This window comes from Phasianus colchicus, chromosome 1 (assembly GCF_987193195.1).
Source record: "Phasianus colchicus chromosome 1, bPhaCol1.hap1.1, whole genome shotgun sequence".
NCBI classification, from domain to species: Eukaryota; Metazoa; Chordata; class Aves; order Galliformes; family Phasianidae; genus Phasianus; species Phasianus colchicus.
The window spans coordinates 118,305,585-118,318,042 of record NC_143436.1 but is presented as its reverse complement, the minus strand read 5'-3'; positions in this window follow the sequence as shown (position 1 = coordinate 118,318,042).

Sequence of the window (12,458 nt, the reverse complement as noted above, 5' to 3'; positions counted from 1 at the left end):
TTCTCTGAGCAACTTATTCAGTAATTTAATCATAGTCACCTTGAAGAATTTATGTTATGTACCCAGGCTGAATTTCTCCTGAAGAAACTTGTGCCTATTGCCTCTTGTTCTATGCATCCATATACAGGAATTATCTTCTCCATCTTCATAGCTACTTTTTAGGTATTAAATAAAATGTGATTAGATCACCCTGAGCACTCACTTTTCCAGACTGAACAGTCACAGTGTTCTCAGCCTTTCCCCATATATCTCATTCTCCAGCCACTTCGGAGGTCCTCTGCTGCACCCTGTCCAATTTTTATCTCTCAAACTGAGGGAGAAACAAAATTGGACTTTCTGTTTCATGTGTGTCCTAAATAATCACATTTTTTCATTTGCTGGCTATAGGCTAACTGATACACACAGCTGAACATGCAGTTAGCTTTCATCGCTGCAAGGTCACACAGCTGATTTGTGTTCAGCTTGCACTCTTTCAGGAAACCCTCAGGTCTTTTCCAGCAGACCTATTTCCCTAGCACTGAGTCCCGAGCCAGTATTGTTGCTTGGGATTATGCCTTCCCAGGAATAGGAATTCATATTATTCTTTTTTAGATATGATGCATTTGCATTATTTGCAGATTTTCCTGTCTCCCTGCATGGTGGCTCTTCCTTCAGATGTGTCATATCCTTCCCATTTGATATCTACTTACTAAAACAAAGAACAGAAGTCAAGTCACAAGCATGACCATTTATATCTAAAGAAAAGAAGCACACTTGTGATAAAAAATTTGCAATCAAAAAACTATAAGCAGTTAAACAGTTATATGGTAAATTTTAAGAAAAATCATGGAAGCATCTGAAGATGCCGAAGTATTTTAGATCTATGCAATGCATTTTTTTTATAAAATATAATTGTAGCTTAACAACAACAACAACAACTAAAACAGAATAGAGTTTACGCACAAAAATGCTATCTGTAACCAGTAATAGCATTGTTCTAGTAATTAGCCAACTTCACAAAAATGTTTTTTTTGTTTGTTTGTTTGTTTGTTTGTTTTTATAGGAAATGGATCATAAAACATTGAATTAATAGAGAGCTCCAAAAATACAGTGCCATGGTTTCTTCCAGTTCACAGAATCACAGAATAATAGAATGATTAACAGACTCTGGACATTATGTGGTTCAGCCTCTACCCACAGGCTGCTGTGCAGCCAACACTGACTTCTTTCAGTAGTTATTTGCAACTATATCTTTCAACAATTGAAATTCTGAGCCCTTTAAAGGCCAAGGCCATTGTCTGACTGTGAAATATGCCAGCTAAAATGTAGTCCAATATGCATGAACTAGAAACCTAGAACCAAAGTAATCTGTTCTACAAAAATCCATCAAGATTGGAAGTAACTGTCTTCTTGCTCCGATGGCTTTAATGCCCTGTCTTAATCTTTATTTTTTCTTTTTCCTGAAAAGCAGAAAACTACAAGCTCATAAGTAGTTTTTATATGTACAGCAGCTTCAAATTCAACACTCTCAATTTCTTCCCATGAAACCCTCAGACATTGAAGTCTTTCAGGTTCTCACACACTATTCCTTTCAATGCAGTCTTCACTAACTTTCTGTGTGTTCTTCTGGATTTTTTTTAATCTGAACATTTTCTCAAAACAACTCCAGTGCTGATAAAACTACACTGAGAAATGTTTTAGGGATGACAAATTCAGGCAAAGCCAAATTTATACAGTTTTGCTTCTGGCTTCTCCTCATCATTCTTTCCTGTTCACTTAACTGTAGTAAGTTTCACGCATTTAACTGTTTAGTCTATTACTGTCTCACTTTATTGGGCCAAAGATTTTCACAAGGTTTTGCTGACTAGAAGATATAAGTGCTGGGCAATTAATTTAAGAGTAGTATACATAATTGCCAGACTTTACGTCAAAAATTGCGACTTTTCATTAGGCTAGACAGGAGTCACTACTGCCATGTTCTTGATTTACCAAGCTAACCAAAACTCTAGTCACTTTCTGGATTATGTAAGTGTACATTTGGACCATTTTTAGTCAAGTATGTCAGACACTGGAAACTGTTTTGTGTGGACATACAGCCGGTCAAACATCATTTTGAGTTTAGTAATTGTACAACAAACTTTAGAGTGGAAATATGAGACAAACAGAAAAAAAAAAAAAAGAATACTTAAAATTACTCACTTACTCACTTAGGTATTCTTTTCCAAGACATCAAGTGAAAGTGAACTCTTCAACCAAGAATACAGTTTATGGAATATCCTGCGCTGTTTACTCTCAAGACTTCTTACTGCTACTGGTGCTGTAGTTGCTGATTTTGTTGTAATAGAGAAAATTATTTCCAGGGAAAAATTCTCATTCTGATAAAAATAAAGCATACAACTCCAGAAAATATTTTTTTACTAATTATCAATAAACATTGTTAGGATGTATTTTATTTCTTTCTCATATTGCATGAATATCATTTTAATCTTTAGAGAAGTACAGAGGCTTATGTTAGCAGGAAATGACAGGCATCCTGGGACTTCAGAAGCAAAGACTGTGCTCAGTCAGTCCAAAAACATTCTTCACAGAAAATTCCCCAGACACTGAAGACAAACCCTTGCCTGGAGAGGACAAGAAGTGCAACAACAGCACACTTTGTGTTGAAAAAGACAAAATGTTGTTCAAGCGTAATTTCCTTTTCAGTGCTTGGACAATCAGAAATTACATTTAAGCTGACTTTTTTTTTTTTTTTTTTTTTTTGAGTGAAATGGTAGAGAAATTGCAATGTTCAAAACGATCAACAATTCAGTAAATGAGCCCTGTTGAGAGGTTTCTTTTTTAAAGAAATATCTATCTGCAGCTAATCGGTAATGACAATACACCAGACTGCATGTTGTGATCTCAGGAAAGGGCTTCCCACGAGAATGCATCCCAGAGACAGTCACTTCCCAGTGGTGTACAACCTGACGTGGTAGGGGAACATTGAACCATGCCCACTTGCTGATCTAGGAAAACAAAGCAATGATTTGAACAAACAAGAAAGAAACATGGGCACATGTTAAAAATCCAGGAATGAATTTTAAAGTGCATTTTTTCAATATTTTAATTTTAATAATTATTAGGGGAAATGGAAGAAGTGATCTATCCTGCCAAGACTTCTCTATCACGCTGTGGTGCACAAAGCACCCGGTACAAATCTGGAGAATAAAATTGCTGATTTGTGGAACTTGAATGCCTTGTGTAACCCAGGTATTAGCAGTTCATAGTGATTTGCTTATGTTATAAATAATATGACAATGTGGAAGATATCAGAGAGTTGTCTGTCTGTGTGTCACAGGTGTGTCATTTATCTGTCAGACAGAATAATGCAACATTGTTCAATATGAACACCTTGGAGTAATGACTCAGATTAATCTAGGAGATTCTGTTCCTGTGTTTTTCCTTTCCTGGGAAAAGAAAATGCACGAAAGCAAAGCAAGAGGACTAACATGCATAATAGAACATAAACCCAAGGGGTTGACAGAGTAAGACAGAAAGCTTTTGGCAAGAAAGAAGTCTATGCAGGTTCATGCTTATTAACACTGACAGGATTTACACTTTTGGGGCTTGGATGTTTCTTTAAGTTGTTGATTCTAGGGGCATACCTCTGCCCCCATGGCAGCGAGTGAGCCTAACACCTTGCCTTCTATCTTTGCCTTCTGGTTTCCAGATAAGGAAACTCCACCCTCCCCCTGAGCATGCAGCAGCCAAGACTAGTTATCAGCAGGGCAGTGTGAAACCCAGAATGAGCTGTACACTGTAACAGACATCTGAGAAAGCAGCTACCATCAAAAGAAGATGCTGCAGCATGAAGGCAGGTGATGGGTAAATCAGGAGCATGCTGAATGCTGGGGGACTGATAATCCTTTCAGTTTAATTACTAACACATTTGTTAATCACAAGCATGTTTGAAGTAACCTCTCTCTCTGCTGGATGGTGCCTGGCTATGATTCACAGAAGAATGTGCTCCAGGAAGTGGGACGTCAGTGAATAGGATACCAGTTCTCACTGTCCACACTGGACAAGCATCGGGTTTGGCTCTTGTGTACAGTCTTCTAACGGTACCCTGGCACCTTGGCACACTCTGCATGCTGTCCTATCATGTCTTTCATGTCATTCAACAAGACATCACTCTCCTAACCTGAAACATTGGTGAAGATTCTTTGGTCTGAAAAAGCTATACACAAAAGTTGTTTATACCTTAGGTTCCTGGTGCAGGACTTGGAGCCCTGAATTACAGTTGAATGTTAAATATTGTGGTTATGCATTGGCTTCTGCCATTTGAGCTCAGAAACAAATAATTCAATTGTTTTGTAGCACAACTCTAGCCACTGATTCAGAGATAAAGTTTCTTTTCTCTTACAACTATCTGTAAAGATAAAAAATGGGAAAGTCATGAAACTTTTCCTAAACTGTAAGTCCAGCATATCCTCCTGTCTGGAACTGCTGAAGAGAATGTACGTGAACACCATTACTACATTAAGCTGGGACAAGTGAGTCAGCATGCTCCTCAAAGACCTTAGGAATCAGCTTGAGAGTCTCATTTTCATAAAGGTTTGGAAAAACAAAAGCTCGTATCTGGGAATGGTGCCAGAAGAACTACTTACTATTCTATGCATGCATACAAAGATCCAGTGTTGAGGATCCAGTATGTCAGTTTGATGAAGATCCAATGGCTTTTACCAAAATTGCAAATTTTCAGTTCAATTCCTACTCCTGAATAACTTGGGATATCCTTTGTGGAGAGTAGGAAGAAAGCATAAATAAATAAATACATTAAAAATAAGCACCAAAAGTGCTTTCAATTTTAGAGAATTCTTTCCTGAGCCTGGAATCTCATCTTTGACCTAGCACTCTGATATATCAGCAGTGTAATTCAAGATATTTCCGAATGAAGGCCAGTAACACTGCTCCACAACACGAGAAAGCTTCATATTCAGCAAGGCAGATATAAAAGAGTCAGGTACATTTTCCTTCCAGCATAGTTAGCAGTAGCAAAGAAAGATGCAGAAATACTACTTCCTGTCATTGTCCAATATTCAAGTCTTTCTTCTTTAGTGTTTTCTAAGCAGTGGCTCAGAAAGAGAGGTTGAGGTTAAAGGAAAAGTCTGAGAAACCATTTATTTCCCCAAATTCTCAGGATAGTTTCCCTTACTGATGTTTATCACCAGAAGAAGATGGGAACTGCTCTGCTGTGGTTTAACCCCAGTGGGCAGCTCAGCATCACATAGATATTCGCTCACTATCCCTACAGTGGTATGGGGAAAGAATTTGAAAGGCTGAAAGTGTGAGAAGTAGTAGTTAGAAATAAGGATCGTTTAAGAGGTAAAGTAAAAGCTACATAGGTAAATTTAAGCAAGAAATTTGTTCTCTACTTCCCATTGGCAGGTGTATGTTCAGCCATTTCCACGAAAGCAGGGGCCACTAACATGATGGTTACTTGGGAAGACAGATGCTGTCATTTTCAGGCGTTAGTCCGGCCATCTTCTTGTGTCTAGCTTTCTTGCTAAGCATGATGCAATATGAAATAAGGTGTCCTTTCAGCCAGTTGGGTTCAGGTCCCCTTGCAGCTCCTTGTATACCCCAATCTCCTCTCTGGCAGAGCAGTATGAGAAGCAGACAAATCCTTGGCTCTGTGAAAGCACTGTTCAGTAACAACTAAACAACTAAACAACTAAACAACTAAACATCCACTTGCTGTTAACTCTATTTTCATCAAAAATCCAAAACACGATAGCATCATATTAGCTACAACAAAGATAATTAACTTCATTTCTGGCAAAACCAGGACAGGAGCCATGTCCTTTTTCATGTTAAGACAGAAACCTGGGAAAACAAACTGAATGATTTACTTGAAAATATATACTTCTTAATTTCAGAAAAGGAAGATACTCAGAACATTTAACCCTTCTTTGATTTATAGCACTTTGAATAATTTTAAAATATGGAAAACATTGCAGAATCCTGAAATTATACCTATGACATTGTATTCCATCATTCATTTCCCAATACAGAGAAAAGTCAGTCATTCATGCACTGCATTCAATATTCAGAAACTGTATAGTTCTTCTGTATTCAGTACTGAAGTGGAAGGGAATGGTCTTTAGGGACAGCAACAGTCTGTGTTATGCAGTGTTCAAATCTTGGTCTGTATCTCCTTTGTTGTACTGGAAAAGTGCCATCACAAGAAAAGATGAGAACAAGGGGAAAAAGTCATGCAAGATGCCATTAACGACGTAATTTCCTTTTCAGTGAAGAAGCTCAGATTGCGTCTGTGACTATAGCTGTTATATAAATACACAAAGGGCAATTTTAAATCATTTTAATAATAAAACACATGTCAGAGCCATACAGAAAACTAGATTTTAGCTTAGTGAACTGATTTTTCATGCATTATACAATGCCAATTACCATGTAAATCTCTGAAATAGAGTGATGTATAATTTAGGATTTCTGTGTTTCACAGAGTAAACATCAGAAGCACCTGAAATTTATCAAGATCATAAATGAAGTTTTGACCTTTAACATTCACACGTACAGAAAAAGCTAAGGACAAGGGAAGAGATTATTTAAAGTCAACTTTGATCTATGGGTCAAAGATTGTCTTCAACGTCAAGGCAGTCTTCAACTTCAAAATGATTTCTAGGACCTAAGACATACCTGAACCTGTGAGAGTTGCACTGACTGAAATACACTAAAGATTTGGAGACTCTCTATGTAAGCATAGAATTTGGTTTTAGGTATAAATTACCTATCTGTCCAGTAAGATGTAATATAGTCTGTACCTTTCAGGGATAGGATATTTATAGTGTGCTTGACTTTTCTCTTCAAACCACTTGCATTACTGCTGTCTCAGTCAAGCGTAATATCTATACATGTTTGCTTTGTCTATTCTTAAGTTGTCTATTCTTAAGAAGTTGCACATGCCTTGCCCAACTCACACCCAAGTTTTTCTACAGACACTTCAGCAGACACTTTGTCACTACTATGAAACAGTGCTGAGTATTTCCGCTCTGTACCATTGCCTGTGTCTCACTACAAGGACAAACAGGACTGACAATGCTTGAGAAGTGTTAAGATGCCAAGAAGAGACCTTCCTTCATATACATGCATCTGCTTAATGCCTTCTGCTAAGAACAAAAAATATTTCTCCACAATTCAGAGGAAGGTAAGAAGAATCAGCCACGTGTCCAACAAGACAAAAGCAGAAAATATGGTCAAAACACAGATTTTCCACAGGCTTACTATCTAAACTTGACATTTTGTATAAATAAATAATAATAATAAAAATGTGTGAAGAAAATGAAGCAAAAGGAAACATGAGCTGCTTATTTCTGTATTAACAGTCAAGCTCAAAACAGAGCAGTACTTTGAGAGCAGAACATTCTGGCAATGCCTGTTTCATTCCTCCTCAGTGATTAAATCATACTTTGTTCAAGCCTTCACTTTGGAAATTTTTACTGAATTATGCATCTGTCAACTTACAATTTTAGTGAATAAGATAAACTTAACTCCTTGGCTGTTACTTTCCTTGCTCTGTACTGGAACATTTATATGTCTCCATCCTGTTTTTTCTCTATAAACAGTTATGTGGTATGAAATGACAAAGTACAAGAAGATAGATAGCCTAGCTTCGATTTGCCCTTGAAATCATGCTTCTTTGAAGTCAGGGGATTCTGGGTGTTTCCTCTCCTCTTTAACAGTAAGAGTAGAAAGTGACAATATAAACTGTCAGAAGATCTCCCATAAGACCTGCCTTTTTGCAGATGGATTCCTTCTATTACTGTTTTTGTTGGACTTAGAGCACTCCTACAATCCATCAGCTAAGAACTGTCTTGGGTAAGTGCCCCAAGTTTCACTGCAGGAACCACACTACTAAGCTACTTCTAAACTGACCAAATAAATGTCTACGCATTGGTTTGATTGCTTAATCAAAAGATTATGCCATTTGATTTTTTTTTTCTTTTTTTGTTTTCCTTTTCTGAAACACTGTATAAAAATGAATAGCAAGTATTCATCCTGTCTGAAAAATCAAGGTAACTTAAAATGGCCATTTGTAATCACAAATTGAAAAATTCTGTTACTACTGATTAAATGCAGATAAAATCATTTGAAGTTGAATAAGAAGCAATGTCTGTTTTTGCTTCTACCCCGTAGGACAAAGTAGTGAATAAAAACATTTAATTATGTCTAATCTCTAGAACACAGGATTGTTTCCAATAGGTGGTCAACTCTACTGACTCCTGCTCATTTTGAAATATTAATTGAAAGCAGTTAGGTCTTAGAACTGTTTCATCATTTGGTTTTAATCAGTCGACTCCTGTGTGGGTCTTCCATCTCTTAATGACAATGAACCTCGTAATCAGTGTACAAGATGTTCTTTATTGATATGTGCTTCAAACTGTGTCTATTTGTTAATTTATTGTAAAATTACAGAGCATCCTTGTAAAATAGGTACAGAGTCTACACATGAAATACGGAAATGTAAGAATATTGCAGAAATATATGCAGAAATGAATGTAGTCAGACATTTTTTGTCCAGCGATATCAGTTAAATCTCCCAAGTACTTTCAATCTGGATATGCATATTGTGAACGCCCCTTCTGAACACTGAAAAGAATTTAAGCTAGAGATTAATGTGACCTTTAAAGAAAAGTTATGTTAATCCCTGCAGTAATGTCTGTTGATAATTTAAGGACGTCAAAAAAAGCTAATAAATTTTGCTCCAAGAAAAAAAAAAGGATGCTTTTTAAGCCAGCAGTCTGCTAGCTGAAGCTGGAACAGTAGAAAATGAATCAATGCAATTCTCACTGACCTAGACTGAAGACAAATGTATTTGGAAAGTATTACTAGTATAGACACCTAGGGGGGGAGGGGGAAACATAAATAGGTGAGTTATTAAGTCATCTTTTGCATGTGTATGCATGTATTTGATGATCTTCAGTAGAGAATGGAAAACATACCTTATTTTTACTTTTGAAATAGTAGCAGAATCACATTGCTACTTACAAAAGAACCATCTATACCAGTCTCTAAGGGCAGTAGTTGAAAATGCATGTTTTGTGATAGAAAAGGACCTTTTTACTAGGTAAGATAAAACAAGGCTAGGTCTTTTTAAGCCTCCACTTTTAATTCTATAGAGAATTCAGTAGCGAAGCTCTTCCTAAATACAACCTGAAAGTCACGGACTATAACAGTAATGGCATTCTCTATTGCACTAATGTCTCTTATTGAGTACTATTTTCTCCTGTATATATTCTCCTTGGTAATGTAACAGAATGTCACTTGAGAAATTAAGGCCACAGAATCTTTGGCAGCTTTGGAAATATGCAGAACAGCTGAAAGTTGCTAAAGAAACATCAGCAGTAACACCATTAAATGTCAGAGATGAGGAACAGTTGACAGTGCAGTGTCAAGCTATCTGATAAATCTTCTGTCATTAATGTTACTTTGAAGTTAGTAGTATTGAAGTACCATGATTATCTTTGAAAACTTAAAGTGTTCATTCATTCAAGGGTTAGGTTTTCACCTGCTTTAAAATTCACAGCTTCATGGGCAGCACTGGAAGCAACTGACTCGTTCTTGCCAAGACCCATTTTAAATTGTGACAACCTAACCCAGAATGAAATTCTTTTTTGCACTAAAATGTTAGCAGAAAATAAAAATGATGTGATGAATATTAACTGATAATTTATCCTTTTTTTCAAGTAACATGTGTGTTAGCACCTGTGTACAAATTCAGCCTGTGTTTGTTTTGATTATTAATTTAATAGGTTATACAAGCAAAAAAATATTCTTTATTTTTGGATGTTTATGTTGCTTAGTTGACTGAACAGGTCATGTGACTAAATTTTTCTATTAAAAGTTAATAATACTGATTTGTTCAATCAGAACTTTACAGAACTAAGTGATTCCATCACCTCATAAATTCCAATTTCCATATCTAGTAACACAACAAGAAGTAGAGTTTAGACATTTGTTATAAGTACAGAATCCCCCCAGATCAATTTTCACAGTTGGAAGCTTCAAAGACTTCAGTTACTGTTAATGTAATAGTCAAATTCAACAATTTTACATTAGATGCAGCTGCCAATTTCACTCTTAAGAGGCTATACATCTTCCAAATACAAGCTGCTAAAAGGAACTTTTTGTCTTTACTGTTGCATTGTTTTGAGAATCCTTAATGAACCAACAAGAATGAAAAAAGATTTTTCCATTTTCCCATTTTTTCCCTTTTCTCTTTTTCCTTTTCTCTGTTGTAATCTTAATGCAATTAAAGACGTGTCCAAACATCACACTGACTTGAATTATTCAGGAATCATGTCTGTATGCAAGCACTTATGTGTATAAGAAACATGCACCTACACATACACCATACCTACACAGCTAGTTCATTTCCTGCTTTCTGCTATTAAAAAGATGTAATAATTTGTTTGCCTGGAATATATTACTAAGTTTTGCTTCAAAGGTCAAGAATATACAGTTGAAAAATTACGCTGAGATTAAGCTTTCGAAACTCTGGGACATAAGGTATTCTCCTCCTCTTGAATTCCCAATTTAATTACATTATTCTATGCATGCTGACAACAGAAAAAGCATCTCTTCAATAAACACTTTTAATCTGTACAAAGCAAAACAGCTAGCAATGAAGAGCTCTGTTGTGCCATAGTCTTTTACACAGTGGTCTGCAGTTATTCCTGCTCAATAGGAAAGCACACATGAATAATTAAGCAAAAATTAAAAGACAATATAACCTTTCCATTTCATAGATGAACACATTAATGCATTTTGTTGGCATGGAATAAAGGCTGCCTACAGCAATGAATATTTTAGAAATTTCAGTATGTACTCATGATTCTTTGAGTCAGCCAGAATAGATTTTTGGTTGTAGTTTTGGTTGTAGACAAAAAGACTAACTTCATCTGTATCTCAGGCAACTAAACTTATTCACACAATCTTATTTAGATTGATTTTTTAATCAGGCGATCTCACTGTGCTATGCATAAGTAAGGAAGCCATTCATAATGGCAAAAACTAATGCAGAAAAGTAAACTTCATTTTATTTCTTTTATTTTTAAAAAGAAGTGTAAGACATCAAGACTAGAGCATGGCAGGTATAGTTTATAGCATCTCTTCTGTAAGTCAACAAGAGTTCCTGTTGAGCGCAGACAGAACTCAAGTCTTTCTTCCTTTAAATGATTAATTGACTTAATCCAAACTCTAATGAGGTAGACTGGGACAGCCCATATTACCAAATTAATCACCCAGAAGGCAAAATACGTTGGACTCAAACTGTTTCTTTTTCCTTGCAAAAGGACCGATTTGGCTAGACTATGCCAATAGGAATTAATTGCTGTGTTGATAGCAGCGATTAAAAACTTTTATACCTTCAGTTTAGGCCAAGTTTATAGACACTTTGCACCTGGAGAACTGAAACAGACCATCTGTGACACCAGCAGGCCTCAAGCATTACATGTGATGAATTCTATCATGGAGCAGGAAGAAACTTTGAGGAGTCATCTTGACATGTTTGTATTTTCTGCAGAATATCCAGACACGTCAGTTTCTGCTTAAGCCCAGAAACATGATTCAGTTTTCACAAATGCTGATCTGCCTAGCTCATTCTTGATTCATTTGGGGTTTGCTAAATCAGTTTTTCCTCTGCAGCCCGTTTAGAGCTCAGTTCATGAGGATTCTTCTGCCCCTGTTTCTAGTACAAAACAAAAAAAAGCTGAAGTGTGTCTTTTACCTAGTAGTTTAACTTCATTTGATCACCTATCTAGTTGGTAACAGCTATGTCTTACCTGAATTTTATCAGCTGAAAGAGGAAAATAACCGAAGATGACTGCTTGAAATATGAGAAATTAAGTAGTGACGATGTTCCTGGTTGGTCTGATGTAACTATATACTAGACAAAAAGTTCACTGAAACTTGGGAATTTTTATGTTTTTTATATCTATCACATAAAGGAAAAGTCTTATTTTGTATATTAATGACAGAACTACTGATGTGAGAGAGGAATGGAGGGTAATAGAAAACTTTTCCTGTAAGTTAATGCATGCTTTTTTTTTTTTCTTTTTTTTTTTTCTTCCCATTTTGAGTAAATCTTTTAATCTTTGGTCAAAATCATTTTGTGCTGACAGATGGACTTAATTTTTCTCTGGTTCACAGCAGGTTAAATCAGGTGATAAAATTATTATACACTGAGTGACAAGAGTGAAGATTAGACTAAAAGGAGATATAATCATGTAATTTTTGAAGATGTATTTCCTTTGATGTAGTGCTTGTGGGAGGGATCCTTTTCCTTTTCTTTTTTTATTTTTAAGTTTCTTTAGATTCTTTTTCTACACCATTAATATAAAGCATTGAAAATCATAAGTAATTTAAGAGTCTTTTTTCTTTATCTTTTGGACTTCTGTACCACTAATACCTGCTCAACG